Genomic DNA, 18108 nt, shown 5'->3' with positions numbered 1-18108 from the left:
CTAACCCTAACCCTAACCCTAACCCTAACCCTAACCCTAACCCTAACCCTAACCCTAACCCTAACCCTAACCCTAACCCTAACCCTAACCCTAACCCTAACCCTAACCCTAACCCTAACCCTAACCCTAACCCTAACCCTAACCCTAACCCTAACCCTAACCCTAACCCTAACCCTAACCCTAACCCTAACCCTAACCCTAACCCTAACCCTAACCCTAACCCTAACCCTAACCCTAACCCTAACCCTAACCCTAACCCTAACCCTAACCCTAACCCTAACCCTAACCCTAACCCTAACCCTAACCCTAACCCTAACCCTAACCCTAACCCTAACCCTAACCCTAACCCTAACCCTAACCCTAACCCTAACCCTAACCCTAACCCTAACCCTAACCCTAACCCTAACCCTAACCCTAACCCTAACCCTAACCCTAACCCTAACCCTAACCCTAACCCTAACCCTAACCCTAACCCTAACCCTAACCCTAACCCTAACCCTAACCCTAACCCTAACCCTAACCCTAACCCTAACCCTAACCCTAACCCTAACCCTAACCCTAACCCTAACCCTAACCCTAACCCTAACCCTAACCCTAACCCTAACCCTAACCCTAACCCTAACCCTAACCCTAACCCTAACCCTAACCCTAACCCTAACCCTAACCCTAACCCTAACCCTAACCCTAACCCTAACCCTAACCCTAACCCTAACCCTAACCCTAACCCTAACCCTAACCCTAACCCTAACCCTAACCCTAACCCTAACCCTAACCCTAACCCTAACCCTAACCCTAACCCTAACCCTAACCCTAACCCTAACCCTAACCCTAACCCTAACCCTAACCCTAACCCTAACCCTAACCCTAACCCTAACCCTAACCCTAACCCTAACCCTAACCCTAACCCTAACCCTAACCCTAACCCTAACCCTAACCCTAACCCTAACCCTAACCCTAACCCTAACCCTAACCCTAACCCTAACCCTAACCCTAACCCTAACCCTAACCCTAACCCTAACCCTAACCCTAACCCTAACCCTAACCCTAACCCTAACCCTAACCCTAACCCTAACCCTAACCCTAACCCTAACCCTAACCCTAACCCTAACCCTAACCCTAACCCTAACCCTAACCCTAACCCTAACCCTAACCCTAACCCTAACCCTAACCCTAACCCTAACCCTAACCCTAACCCTAACCCTAACCCTAACCCTAACCCTAACCCTAACCCTAACCCTAACCCTAACCCTAACCCTAACCCTAACCCTAACCCTAACCCTAACCCTAACCCTAACCCTAACCCTAACCCTAACCCTAACCCTAACCCTAACCCTAACCCTAACCCTAACCCTAACCCTAACCCTAACCCTAACCCTAACCCTAACCCTAACCCTAACCCTAACCCTAACCCTAACCCTAACCCTAACCCTAACCCTAACCCTAACCCTAACCCTAACCCTAACCCTAACCCTAACCCTAACCCTAACCCTAACCCTAACCCTAACCCTAACCCTAACCCTAACCCTAACCCTAACCCTAACCCTAACCCTAACCCTAACCCTAACCCTAACCCTAACCCTAACCCTAACCCTAACCCTAACCCTAACCCTAACCCTAACCCTAACCCTAACCCTAACCCTAACCCTAACCCTAACCCTAACCCTAACCCTAACCCTAACCCTAACCCTAACCCTAACCCTAACCCTAACCCTAACCCTAACCCTAACCCTAACCCTAACCCTAACCCTAACCCTAACCCTAACCCTAACCCTAACCCTAACCCTAACCCTAACCCTAACCCTAACCCTAACCCTAACCCTAACCCTAACCCTAACCCTAACCCTAACCCTAACCCTAACCCTAACCCTAACCCTAACCCTAACCCTAACCCTAACCCTAACCCTAACCCTAACCCTAACCCTAACCCTAACCCTAACCCTAACCCTAACCCTAACCCTAACCCTAACCCTAACCCTAACCCTAACCCTAACCCTAACCCTAACCCTAACCCTAACCCTAACCCTAACCCTAACCCTAACCCTAACCCTAACCCTAACCCTAACCCTAACCCTAACCCTAACCCTAACCCTAACCCTAACCCTAACCCTAACCCTAACCCTAACCCTAACCCTAACCCTAACCCTAACCCTAACCCTAACCCTAACCCTAACCCTAACCCTAACCCTAACCCTAACCCTAACCCTAACCCTAACCCTAACCCTAACCCTAACCCTAACCCTAACCCTAACCCTAACCCTAACCCTAACCCTAACCCTAACCCTAACCCTAACCCTAACCCTAACCCTAACCCTAACCCTAACCCTAACCCTAACCCTAACCCTAACCCTAACCCTAACCCTAACCCTAACCCTAACCCTAACCCTAACCCTAACCCTAACCCTAACCCTAACCCTAACCCTAACCCTAACCCTAACCCTAACCCTAACCCTAACCCTAACCCTAACCCTAACCCTAACCCTAACCCTAACCCTAACCCTAACCCTAACCCTAACCCTAACCCTAACCCTAACCCTAACCCTAACCCTAACCCTAACCCTAACCCTAACCCTAACCCTAACCCTAACCCTAACCCTAACCCTAACCCTAACCCTAACCCTAACCCTAACCCTAACCCTAACCCTAACCCTAACCCTAACCCTAACCCTAACCCTAACCCTAACCCTAACCCTAACCCTAACCCTAACCCTAACCCTAACCCTAACCCTAACCCTAACCCTAACCCTAACCCTAACCCTAACCCTAACCCTAACCCTAACCCTAACCCTAACCCTAACCCTAACCCTAACCCTAACCCTAACCCTAACCCTAACCCTAACCCTAACCCTAACCCTAACCCTAACCCTAACCCTAACCCTAACCCTAACCCTAACCCTAACCCTAACCCTAACCCTAACCCTAACCCTAACCCTAACCCTAACCCTAACCCTAACCCTAACCCTAACCCTAACCCTAACCCTAACCCTAACCCTAACCCTAACCCTAACCCTAACCCTAACCCTAACCCTAACCCTAACCCTAACCCTAACCCTAACCCTAACCCTAACCCTAACCCTAACCCTAACCCTAACCCTAACCCTAACCCTAACCCTAACCCTAACCCTAACCCTAACCCTAACCCTAACCCTAACCCTAACCCTAACCCTAACCCTAACCCTAACCCTAACCCTAACCCTAACCCTAACCCTAACCCTAACCCTAACCCTAACCCTAACCCTAACCCTAACCCTAACCCTAACCCTAACCCTAACCCTAACCCTAACCCTAACCCTAACCCTAACCCTAACCCTAACCCTAACCCTAACCCTAACCCTAACCCTAACCCTAACCCTAACCCTAACCCTAACCCTAACCCTAACCCTAACCCTAACCCTAACCCTAACCCTAACCCTAACCCTAACCCTAACCCTAACCCTAACCCTAACCCTAACCCTAACCCTAACCCTAACCCTAACCCTAACCCTAACCCTAACCCTAACCCTAACCCTAACCCTAACCCTAACCCTAACCCTAACCCTAACCCTAACCCTAACCCTAACCCTAACCCTAACCCTAACCCTAACCCTAACCCTAACCCTAACCCTAACCCTAACCCTAACCCTAACCCTAACCCTAACCCTAACCCTAACCCTAACCCTAACCCTAACCCTAACCCTAACCCTAACCCTAACCCTAACCCTAACCCTAACCCTAACCCTAACCCTAACCCTAACCCTAACCCTAACCCTAACCCTAACCCTAACCCTAACCCTAACCCTAACCCTAACCCTAACCCTAACCCTAACCCTAACCCTAACCCTAACCCTAACCCTAACCCTAACCCTAACCCTAACCCTAACCCTAACCCTAACCCTAACCCTAACCCTAACCCTAACCCTAACCCTAACCCTAACCCTAACCCTAACCCTAACCCTAACCCTAACCCTAACCCTAACCCTAACCCTAACCCTAACCCTAACCCTAACCCTAACCCTAACCCTAACCCTAACCCTAACCCTAACCCTAACCCTAACCCTAACCCTAACCCTAACCCTAACCCTAACCCTAACCCTAACCCTAACCCTAACCCTAACCCTAACCCTAACCCTAACCCTAACCCTAACCCTAACCCTAACCCTAACCCTAACCCTAACCCTAACCCTAACCCTAACCCTAACCCTAACCCTAACCCTAACCCTAACCCTAACCCTAACCCTAACCCTAACCCTAACCCTAACCCTAACCCTAACCCTAACCCTAACCCTAACCCTAACCCTAACCCTAACCCTAACCCTAACCCTAACCCTAACCCTAACCCTAACCCTAACCCTAACCCTAACCCTAACCCTAACCCTAACCCTAACCCTAACCCTAACCCTAACCCTAACCCTAACCCTAACCCTAACCCTAACCCTAACCCTAACCCTAACCCTAACCCTAACCCTAACCCTAACCCTAACCCTAACCCTAACCCTAACCCTAACCCTAACCCTAACCCTAACCCTAACCCTAACCCTAACCCTAACCCTAACCCTAACCCTAACCCTAACCCTAACCCTAACCCTAACCCTAACCCTAACCCTAACCCTAACCCTAACCCTAACCCTAACCCTAACCCTAACCCTAACCCTAACCCTAACCCTAACCCTAACCCTAACCCTAACCCTAACCCTAACCCTAACCCTAACCCTAACCCTAACCCTAACCCTAACCCTAACCCTAACCCTAACCCTAACCCTAACCCTAACCCTAACCCTAACCCTAACCCTAACCCTAACCCTAACCCTAACCCTAACCCTAACCCTAACCCTAACCCTAACCCTAACCCTAACCCTAACCCTAACCCTAACCCTAACCCTAACCCTAACCCTAACCCTAACCCTAACCCTAACCCTAACCCTAACCCTAACCCTAACCCTAACCCTAACCCTAACCCTAACCCTAACCCTAACCCTAACCCTAACCCTAACCCTAACCCTAACCCTAACCCTAACCCTAACCCTAACCCTAACCCTAACCCTAACCCTAACCCTAACCCTAACCCTAACCCTAACCCTAACCCTAACCCTAACCCTAACCCTAACCCTAACCCTAACCCTAACCCTAACCCTAACCCTAACCCTAACCCTAACCCTAACCCTAACCCTAACCCTAACCCTAACCCTAACCCTAACCCTAACCCTAACCCTAACCCTAACCCTAACCCTAACCCTAACCCTAACCCTAACCCTAACCCTAACCCTAACCCTAACCCTAACCCTAACCCTAACCCTAACCCTAACCCTAACCCTAACCCTAACCCTAACCCTAACCCTAACCCTAACCCTAACCCTAACCCTAACCCTAACCCTAACCCTAACCCTAACCCTAACCCTAACCCTAACCCTAACCCTAACCCTAACCCTAACCCTAACCCTAACCCTAACCCTAACCCTAACCCTAACCCTAACCCTAACCCTAACCCTAACCCTAACCCTAACCCTAACCCTAACCCTAACCCTAACCCTAACCCTAACCCTAACCCTAACCCTAACCCTAACCCTAACCCTAACCCTAACCCTAACCCTAACCCTAACCCTAACCCTAACCCTAACCCTAACCCTAACCCTAACCCTAACCCTAACCCTAACCCTAACCCTAACCCTAACCCTAACCCTAACCCTAACCCTAACCCTAACCCTAACCCTAACCCTAACCCTAACCCTAACCCTAACCCTAACCCTAACCCTAACCCTAACCCTAACCCTAACCCTAACCCTAACCCTAACCCTAACCCTAACCCTAACCCTAACCCTAACCCTAACCCTAACCCTAACCCTAACCCTAACCCTAACCCTAACCCTAACCCTAACCCTAACCCTAACCCTAACCCTAACCCTAACCCTAACCCTAACCCTAACCCTAACCCTAACCCTAACCCTAACCCTAACCCTAACCCTAACCCTAACCCTAACCCTAACCCTAACCCTAACCCTAACCCTAACCCTAACCCTAACCCTAACCCTAACCCTAACCCTAACCCTAACCCTAACCCTAACCCTAACCCTAACCCTAACCCTAACCCTAACCCTAACCCTAACCCTAACCCTAACCCTAACCCTAACCCTAACCCTAACCCTAACCCTAACCCTAACCCTAACCCTAACCCTAACCCTAACCCTAACCCTAACCCTAACCCTAACCCTAACCCTAACCCTAACCCTAACCCTAACCCTAACCCTAACCCTAACCCTAACCCTAACCCTAACCCTAACCCTAACCCTAACCCTAACCCTAACCCTAACCCTAACCCTAACCCTAACCCTAACCCTAACCCTAACCCTAACCCTAACCCTAACCCTAACCCTAACCCTAACCCTAACCCTAACCCTAACCCTAACCCTAACCCTAACCCTAACCCTAACCCTAACCCTAACCCTAACCCTAACCCTAACCCTAACCCTAACCCTAACCCTAACCCTAACCCTAACCCTAACCCTAACCCTAACCCTAACCCTAACCCTAACCCTAACCCTAACCCTAACCCTAACCCTAACCCTAACCCTAACCCTAACCCTAACCCTAACCCTAACCCTAACCCTAACCCTAACCCTAACCCTAACCCTAACCCTAACCCTAACCCTAACCCTAACCCTAACCCTAACCCTAACCCTAACCCTAACCCTAACCCTAACCCTAACCCTAACCCTAACCCTAACCCTAACCCTAACCCTAACCCTAACCCTAACCCTAACCCTAACCCTAACCCTAACCCTAACCCTAACCCTAACCCTAACCCTAACCCTAACCCTAACCCTAACCCTAACCCTAACCCTAACCCTAACCCTAACCCTAACCCTAACCCTAACCCTAACCCTAACCCTAACCCTAACCCTAACCCTAACCCTAACCCTAACCCTAACCCTAACCCTAACCCTAACCCTAACCCTAACCCTAACCCTAACCCTAACCCTAACCCTAACCCTAACCCTAACCCTAACCCTAACCCTAACCCTAACCCTAACCCTAACCCTAACCCTAACCCTAACCCTAACCCTAACCCTAACCCTAACCCTAACCCTAACCCTAACCCTAACCCTAACCCTAACCCTAACCCTAACCCTAACCCTAACCCTAACCCTAACCCTAACCCTAACCCTAACCCTAACCCTAACCCTAACCCTAACCCTAACCCTAACCCTAACCCTAACCCTAACCCTAACCCTAACCCTAACCCTAACCCTAACCCTAACCCTAACCCTAACCCTAACCCTAACCCTAACCCTAACCCTAACCCTAACCCTAACCCTAACCCTAACCCTAACCCTAACCCTAACCCTAACCCTAACCCTAACCCTAACCCTAACCCTAACCCTAACCCTAACCCTAACCCTAACCCTAACCCTAACCCTAACCCTAACCCTAACCCTAACCCTAACCCTAACCCTAACCCTAACCCTAACCCTAACCCTAACCCTAACCCTAACCCTAACCCTAACCCTAACCCTAACCCTAACCCTAACCCTAACCCTAACCCTAACCCTAACCCTAACCCTAACCCTAACCCTAACCCTAACCCTAACCCTAACCCTAACCCTAACCCTAACCCTAACCCTAACCCTAACCCTAACCCTAACCCTAACCCTAACCCTAACCCTAACCCTAACCCTAACCCTAACCCTAACCCTAACCCTAACCCTAACCCTAACCCTAACCCTAACCCTAACCCTAACCCTAACCCTAACCCTAACCCTAACCCTAACCCTAACCCTAACCCTAACCCTAACCCTAACCCTAACCCTAACCCTAACCCTAACCCTAACCCTAACCCTAACCCTAACCCTAACCCTAACCCTAACCCTAACCCTAACCCTAACCCTAACCCTAACCCTAACCCTAACCCTAACCCTAACCCTAACCCTAACCCTAACCCTAACCCTAACCCTAACCCTAACCCTAACCCTAACCCTAACCCTAACCCTAACCCTAACCCTAACCCTAACCCTAACCCTAACCCTAACCCTAACCCTAACCCTAACCCTAACCCTAACCCTAACCCTAACCCTAACCCTAACCCTAACCCTAACCCTAACCCTAACCCTAACCCTAACCCTAACCCTAACCCTAACCCTAACCCTAACCCTAACCCTAACCCTAACCCTAACCCTAACCCTAACCCTAACCCTAACCCTAACCCTAACCCTAACCCTAACCCTAACCCTAACCCTAACCCTAACCCTAACCCTAACCCTAACCCTAACCCTAACCCTAACCCTAACCCTAACCCTAACCCTAACCCTAACCCTAACCCTAACCCTAACCCTAACCCTAACCCTAACCCTAACCCTAACCCTAACCCTAACCCTAACCCTAACCCTAACCCTAACCCTAACCCTAACCCTAACCCTAACCCTAACCCTAACCCTAACCCTAACCCTAACCCTAACCCTAACCCTAACCCTAACCCTAACCCTAACCCTAACCCTAACCCTAACCCTAACCCTAACCCTAACCCTAACCCTAACCCTAACCCTAACCCTAACCCTAACCCTAACCCTAACCCTAACCCTAACCCTAACCCTAACCCTAACCCTAACCCTAACCCTAACCCTAACCCTAACCCTAACCCTAACCCTAACCCTAACCCTAACCCTAACCCTAACCCTAACCCTAACCCTAACCCTAACCCTAACCCTAACCCTAACCCTAACCCTAACCCTAACCCTAACCCTAACCCTAACCCTAACCCTAACCCTAACCCTAACCCTAACCCTAACCCTAACCCTAACCCTAACCCTAACCCTAACCCTAACCCTAACCCTAACCCTAACCCTAACCCTAACCCTAACCCTAACCCTAACCCTAACCCTAACCCTAACCCTAACCCTAACCCTAACCCTAACCCTAACCCTAACCCTAACCCTAACCCTAACCCTAACCCTAACCCTAACCCTAACCCTAACCCTAACCCTAACCCTAACCCTAACCCTAACCCTAACCCTAACCCTAACCCTAACCCTAACCCTAACCCTAACCCTAACCCTAACCCTAACCCTAACCCTAACCCTAACCCTAACCCTAACCCTAACCCTAACCCTAACCCTAACCCTAACCCTAACCCTAACCCTAACCCTAACCCTAACCCTAACCCTAACCCTAACCCTAACCCTAACCCTAACCCTAACCCTAACCCTAACCCTAACCCTAACCCTAACCCTAACCCTAACCCTAACCCTAACCCTAACCCTAACCCTAACCCTAACCCTAACCCTAACCCTAACCCTAACCCTAACCCTAACCCTAACCCTAACCCTAACCCTAACCCTAACCCTAACCCTAACCCTAACCCTAACCCTAACCCTAACCCTAACCCTAACCCTAACCCTAACCCTAACCCTAACCCTAACCCTAACCCTAACCCTAACCCTAACCCTAACCCTAACCCTAACCCTAACCCTAACCCTAACCCTAACCCTAACCCTAACCCTAACCCTAACCCTAACCCTAACCCTAACCCTAACCCTAACCCTAACCCTAACCCTAACCCTAACCCTAACCCTAACCCTAACCCTAACCCTAACCCTAACCCTAACCCTAACCCTAACCCTAACCCTAACCCTAACCCTAACCCTAACCCTAACCCTAACCCTAACCCTAACCCTAACCCTAACCCTAACCCTAACCCTAACCCTAACCCTAACCCTAACCCTAACCCTAACCCTAACCCTAACCCTAACCCTAACCCTAACCCTAACCCTAACCCTAACCCTAACCCTAACCCTAACCCTAACCCTAACCCTAACCCTAACCCTAACCCTAACCCTAACCCTAACCCTAACCCTAACCCTAACCCTAACCCTAACCCTAACCCTAACCCTAACCCTAACCCTAACCCTAACCCTAACCCTAACCCTAACCCTAACCCTAACCCTAACCCTAACCCTAACCCTAACCCTAACCCTAACCCTAACCCTAACCCTAACCCTAACCCTAACCCTAACCCTAACCCTAACCCTAACCCTAACCCTAACCCTAACCCTAACCCTAACCCTAACCCTAACCCTAACCCTAACCCTAACCCTAACCCTAACCCTAACCCTAACCCTAACCCTAACCCTAACCCTAACCCTAACCCTAACCCTAACCCTAACCCTAACCCTAACCCTAACCCTAACCCTAACCCTAACCCTAACCCTAACCCTAACCCTAACCCTAACCCTAACCCTAACCCTAACCCTAACCCTAACCCTAACCCTAACCCTAACCCTAACCCTAACCCTAACCCTAACCCTAACCCTAACCCTAACCCTAACCCTAACCCTAACCCTAACCCTAACCCTAACCCTAACCCTAACCCTAACCCTAACCCTAACCCTAACCCTAACCCTAACCCTAACCCTAACCCTAACCCTAACCCTAACCCTAACCCTAACCCTAACCCTAACCCTAACCCTAACCCTAACCCTAACCCTAACCCTAACCCTAACCCTAACCCTAACCCTAACCCTAACCCTAACCCTAACCCTAACCCTAACCCTAACCCTAACCCTAACCCTAACCCTAACCCTAACCCTAACCCTAACCCTAACCCTAACCCTAACCCTAACCCTAACCCTAACCCTAACCCTAACCCTAACCCTAACCCTAACCCTAACCCTAACCCTAACCCTAACCCTAACCCTAACCCTAACCCTAACCCTAACCCTAACCCTAACCCTAACCCTAACCCTAACCCTAACCCTAACCCTAACCCTAACCCTAACCCTAACCCTAACCCTAACCCTAACCCTAACCCTAACCCTAACCCTAACCCTAACCCTAACCCTAACCCTAACCCTAACCCTAACCCTAACCCTAACCCTAACCCTAACCCTAACCCTAACCCTAACCCTAACCCTAACCCTAACCCTAACCCTAACCCTAACCCTAACCCTAACCCTAACCCTAACCCTAACCCTAACCCTAACCCTAACCCTAACCCTAACCCTAACCCTAACCCTAACCCTAACCCTAACCCTAACCCTAACCCTAACCCTAACCCTAACCCTAACCCTAACCCTAACCCTAACCCTAACCCTAACCCTAACCCTAACCCTAACCCTAACCCTAACCCTAACCCTAACCCTAACCCTAACCCTAACCCTAACCCTAACCCTAACCCTAACCCTAACCCTAACCCTAACCCTAACCCTAACCCTAACCCTAACCCTAACCCTAACCCTAACCCTAACCCTAACCCTAACCCTAACCCTAACCCTAACCCTAACCCTAACCCTAACCCTAACCCTAACCCTAACCCTAACCCTAACCCTAACCCTAACCCTAACCCTAACCCTAACCCTAACCCTAACCCTAACCCTAACCCTAACCCTAACCCTAACCCTAACCCTAACCCTAACCCTAACCCTAACCCTAACCCTAACCCTAACCCTAACCCTAACCCTAACCCTAACCCTAACCCTAACCCTAACCCTAACCCTAACCCTAACCCTAACCCTAACCCTAACCCTAACCCTAACCCTAACCCTAACCCTAACCCTAACCCTAACCCTAACCCTAACCCTAACCCTAACCCTAACCCTAACCCTAACCCTAACCCTAACCCTAACCCTAACCCTAACCCTAACCCTAACCCTAACCCTAACCCTAACCCTAACCCTAACCCTAACCCTAACCCTAACCCTAACCCTAACCCTAACCCTAACCCTAACCCTAACCCTAACCCTAACCCTAACCCTAACCCTAACCCTAACCCTAACCCTAACCCTAACCCTAACCCTAACCCTAACCCTAACCCTAACCCTAACCCTAACCCTAACCCTAACCCTAACCCTAACCCTAACCCTAACCCTAACCCTAACCCTAACCCTAACCCTAACCCTAACCCTAACCCTAACCCTAACCCTAACCCTAACCCTAACCCTAACCCTAACCCTAACCCTAACCCTAACCCTAACCCTAACCCTAACCCTAACCCTAACCCTAACCCTAACCCTAACCCTAACCCTAACCCTAACCCTAACCCTAACCCTAACCCTAACCCTAACCCTAACCCTAACCCTAACCCTAACCCTAACCCTAACCCTAACCCTAACCCTAACCCTAACCCTAACCCTAACCCTAACCCTAACCCTAACCCTAACCCTAACCCTAACCCTAACCCTAACCCTAACCCTAACCCTAACCCTAACCCTAACCCTAACCCTAACCCTAACCCTAACCCTAACCCTAACCCTAACCCTAACCCTAACCCTAACCCTAACCCTAACCCTAACCCTAACCCTAACCCTAACCCTAACCCTAACCCTAACCCTAACCCTAACCCTAACCCTAACCCTAACCCTAACCCTAACCCTAACCCTAACCCTAACCCTAACCCTAACCCTAACCCTAACCCTAACCCTAACCCTAACCCTAACCCTAACCCTAACCCTAACCCTAACCCTAACCCTAACCCTAACCCTAACCCTAACCCTAACCCTAACCCTAACCCTAACCCTAACCCTAACCCTAACCCTAACCCTAACCCTAACCCTAACCCTAACCCTAACCCTAACCCTAACCCTAACCCTAACCCTAACCCTAACCCTAACCCTAACCCTAACCCTAACCCTAACCCTAACCCTAACCCTAACCCTAACCCTAACCCTAACCCTAACCCTAACCCTAACCCTAACCCTAACCCTAACCCTAACCCTAACCCTAACCCTAACCCTAACCCTAACCCTAACCCTAACCCTAACCCTAACCCTAACCCTAACCCTAACCCCCTAACCCTAACCCTAACCCTAACCCTAACCCTAACCCTAACCCTAACCCTAACCCTAACCCTAACCCTAACCCTAACCCTAACCCTAACCCTAACCCTAACCCTAACCCTAACCCTAACCCTAACCCTAACCCTAACCCTAACCCTAACCCTAACCCTAACCCTAACCCTAACCCTAACCCTAACCCTAACCCTAACCCTAACCCTAACCCTAACCCTAACCCTAACCCTAACCCTAACCCTAACCCTAACCCTAACCCTAACCCTAACCCTAACCCTAACCCTAACCCTAACCCTAACCCTAACCCTAACCCTAACCCTAACCCTAACCCTAACCCTAACCCTAACCCTAACCCTAACCCTAACCCTAACCCTAACCCTAACCCTAACCCTAACCCTAACCCTAACCCTAACCCTAACCCTAACCCTAACCCTAACCCTAACCCTAACCCTAACCCTAACCCTAACCCTAACCCTAACCCTAACCCTAACCCTAACCCTAACCCTAACCCTAACCCTAACCCTAACCCTAACCCTAACCCTAACCCTAACCCTAACCCTAACCCTAACCCTAACCCTAACCCTAACCCTAACCCTAACCCTAACCCTAACCCTAACCCTAACCCTAACCCTAACCCTAACCCTAACCCTAACCCTAACCCTAACCCTAACCCTAACCCTAACCCTAACCCTAACCCTAACCCTAACCCTAACCCTAACCCTAACCCTAACCCTAACCCTAACCCTAACCCTAACCCTAACCCTAACCCTAACCCTAACCCTAACCCTAACCCTAACCCTAACCCTAACCCTAACCCTAACCCTAACCCTAACCCTAACCCTAACCCTAACCCTAACCCTAACCCTAACCCTAACCCTAACCCTAACCCTAACCCTAACCCTAACCCTAACCCTAACCCTAACCCTAACCCTAACCCTAACCCTAACCCTAACCCTAACCCTAACCCTAACCCTAACCCTAACCCTAACCCTAACCCTAACCCTAACCCTAACCCTAACCCTAACCCTAACCCTAACCCTAACCCTAACCCTAACCCTAACCCTAACCCTAACCCTAACCCTAACCCTAACCCTAACCCTAACCCTAACCCTAACCCTAACCCTAACCCTAACCCTAACCCTAACCCTAACCCTAACCCTAACCCTAACCCTAACCCTAACCCTAACCCTAACCCTAACCCTAACCCTAACCCTAACCCTAACCCTAACCCTAACCCTAACCCTAACCCTAACCCTAACCCTAACCCTAACCCTAACCCTAACCCTAACCCTAACCCTAACCCTAACCCTAACCCTAACCCTAACCCTAACCCTAACCCTAACCCTAACCCTAACCCTAACCCTAACCCTAACCCTAACCCTAACCCTAACCCTAACCCTAACCCTAACCCTAACCCTAACCCTAACCCTAACCCTAACCCTAACCCTAACCCTAACCCTAACCCTAACCCTAACCCTAACCCTAACCCTAACCCTAACCCTAACCCTAACCCTAACCCTAACCCTAACCCTAACCCTAACCCTAACCCTAACCCTAACCCTAACCCTAACCCTAACCCTAACCCTAACCCTAACCCTAACCCTAACCCTAACCCTAACCCTAACCCTAACCCTAACCCTAACCCTAACCCTAACCCTAACCCTAACCCTAACCCTAACCCTAACCCTAACCCTAACCCTAACCCTAACCCTAACCCTAACCCTAACCCTAACCCTAACCCTAACCCTAACCCTAACCCTAACCCTAACCCTAACCCTAACCCTAACCCTAACCCTAACCCTAACCCTAACCCTAACCCTAACCCTAACCCTAACCCTAACCCTAACCCTAACCCTAACCCTAACCCTAACCCTAACCCTAACCCTAACCCTAACCCTAACCCTAACCCTAACCCTAACCCTAACCCTAACCCTAACCCTAACCCTAACCCTAACCCTAACCCTAACCCTAACCCTAACCCTAACCCTAACCCTAACCCTAACCCTAACCCTAACCCTAACCCTAACCCTAACCCTAACCCTAACCCTAACCCTAACCCTAACCCTAACCCTAACCCTAACCCTAACCCTAACCCTAACCCTAACCCTAACCCTAACCCTAACCCTAACCCTAACCCTAACCCTAACCCTAACCCTAACCCTAACCCTAACCCTAACCCTAACCCTAACCCTAACCCTAACCCTAACCCTAACCCTAACCCTAACCCTAACCCTAACCCTAACCCTAACCCTAACCCTAACCCTAACCCTAACCCTAACCCTAACCCTAACCCTAACCCTAACCCTAACCCTAACCCTAACCCTAACCCTAACCCTAACCCTAACCCTAACCCTAACCCTAACCCTAACCCTAACCCTAACCCTAACCCTAACCCTAACCCTAACCCTAACCCTAACCCTAACCCTAACCCTAACCCTAACCCTAACCCTAACCCTAACCCTAACCCTAACCCTAACCCTAACCCTAACCCTAACCCTAACCCTAACCCTAACCCTAACCCTAACCCTAACCCTAACCCTAACCCTAACCCTAACCCTAACCCTAACCCTAACCCTAACCCTAACCCTAACCCTAACCCTAACCCTAACCCTAACCCTAACCCTAACCCTAACCCTAACCCTAACCCTAACCCTAACCCTAACCCTAACCCTAACCCTAACCCTAACCCTAACCCTAACCCTAACCCTAACCCTAACCCTAACCCTAACCCTAACCCTAACCCTAACCCTAACCCTAACCCTAACCCTAACCCTAACCCTAACCCTAACCCTAACCCTAACCCTAACCCTAACCCTAACCCTAACCCTAACCCTAACCCTAACCCTAACCCTAACCCTAACCCTAACCCTAACCCTAACCCTAACCCTAACCCTAACCCTAACCCTAACCCTAACCCTAACCCTAACCCTAACCCTAACCCTAACCCTAACCCTAACCCTAACCCTAACCCTAACCCTAACCCTAACCCTAACCCTAACCCTAACCCTAACCCTAACCCTAACCCTAACCCTAACCCTAACCCTAACCCTAACCCTAACCCTAACCCTAACCCTAACCCTAACCCTAACCCTAACCCTAACCCTAACCCTAACCCTAACCCTAACCCTAACCCTAACCCTAACCCTAACCCTAACCCTAACCCTAACCCTAACCCTAACCCTAACCCTAACCCTAACCCTAACCCTAACCCTAACCCTAACCCTAACCCTAACCCTAACCCTAACCCTAACCCTAACCCTAACCCTAACCCTAACCCTAACCCTAACCCTAACCCTAACCCTAACCCTAACCCTAACCCTAACCCTAACCCTAACCCTAACCCTAACCCTAACCCTAACCCTAACCCTAACCCTAACCCTAACCCTAACCCTAACCCTAACCCTAACCCTAACCCTAACCCTAACCCTAACCCTAACCCTAACCCTAACCCTAACCCTAACCCTAACCCTAACCCTAACCCTAACCCTAACCCTAACCCTAACCCTAACCCTAACCCTAACCCTAACCCTAACCCTAACCCTAACCCTAACCCTAACCCTAACCCTAACCCTAACCCTAACCCTAACCCTAACCCTAACCCTAACCCTAACCCTAACCCTAACCCTAACCCTAACCCTAACCCTAACCCTAACCCTAACCCTAACCCTAACCCTAACCCTAACCCTAACCCTAACCCTAACCCTAACCCTAACCCTAACCCTAACCCTAACCCTAACCCTAACCCTAACCCTAACCCTAACCCTAACCCTAACCCTAACCCTAACCCTAACCCTAACCCTAACCCTAACCCTAACCCTAACCCTAACCCTAACCCTAACCCTAACCCTAACCCTAACCCTAACCCTAACCCTAACCCTAACCCTAACCCTAACCCTAACCCTAACCCTAACCCTAACCCTAACCCTAACCCTAACCCTAACCCTAACCCTAACCCTAACCCTAACCCTAACCCTAACCCTAACCCTAACCCTAACCCTAACCCTAACCCTAACCCTAACCCTAACCCTAACCCTAACCCTAACCCTAACCCTAACCCTAACCCTAACCCTAACCCTAACCCTAACCCTAACCCTAACCCTAACCCTAACCCTAACCCTAACCCTAACCCTAACCCTAACCCTAACCCTAACCCTAACCCTAACCCTAACCCTAACCCTAACCCTAACCCTAACCCTAACCCTAACCCTAACCCTAACCCTAACCCTAACCCTAACCCTAACCCTAACCCTAACCCTAACCCTAACCCTAACCCTAACCCTAACCCTAACCCTAACCCTAACCCTAACCCTAACCCTAACCCTAACCCTAACCCTAACCCTAACCCTAACCCTAACCCTAACCCTAACCCTAACCCTAACCCTAACCCTAACCCTAACCCTAACCCTAACCCTAACCCTAACCCTAACCCTAACCCTAACCCTAACCCTAACCCTAACCCTAACCCTAACCCTAACCCTAACCCTAACCCTAACCCTAACCCTAACCCTAACCCTAACCCTAACCCTAACCCTAACCCTAACCCTAACCCTAACCCTAACCCTAACCCTAACCCTAACCCTAACCCTAACCCTAACCCTAACCCTAACCCTAACCCTAACCCTAACCCTAACCCTAACCCTAACCCTAACCCTAACCCTAACCCTAACCCTAACCCTAACCCTAACCCTAACCCTAACCCTAACCCTAACCCTAACCCTAACCCTAACCCTAACCCTAACCCTAACCCTAACCCTAACCCTAACCCTAACCCTAACCCTAACCCTAACCCTAACCCTAACCCTAACCCTAACCCTAACCCTAACCCTAACCCTAACCCTAACCCTAACCCTAACCCTAACCCTAACCCTAACCCTAACCCTAACCCTAACCCTAACCCTAACCCTAACCCTAACCCTAACCCTAACCCTAACCCTAACCCTAACCCTAACCCTAACCCTAACCCTAACCCTAACCCTAACCCTAACCCTAACCCTAACCCTAACCCTAACCCTAACCCTAACCCTAACCCTAACCCTAACCCTAACCCTAACCCTAACCCTAACCCTAACCCTAACCCTAACCCTAACCCTAACCCTAACCCTAACCCTAACCCTAACCCTAACCCTAACCCTAACCCTAACCCTAACCCTAACCCTAACCCTAACCCTAACCCTAACCCTAACCCTAACCCTAACCCTAACCCTAACCCTAACCCTAACCCTAACCCTAACCCTAACCCTAACCCTAACCCTAACCCTAACCCTAACCCTAACCCTAACCCTAACCCTAACCCTAACCCTAACCCTAACCCTAACCCTAACCCTAACCCTAACCCTAACCCTAACCCTAACCCTAACCCTAA

This window comes from Heloderma suspectum, chromosome 12, assembly GCF_057233095.1.
Source record: "Heloderma suspectum isolate Gila_16-S chromosome 12, 16-S_ref, whole genome shotgun sequence".
NCBI classification, from domain to species: Eukaryota; Metazoa; Chordata; class Lepidosauria; order Squamata; family Helodermatidae; genus Heloderma; species Heloderma suspectum.
This window is presented reverse-complemented; position numbering follows the sequence as displayed.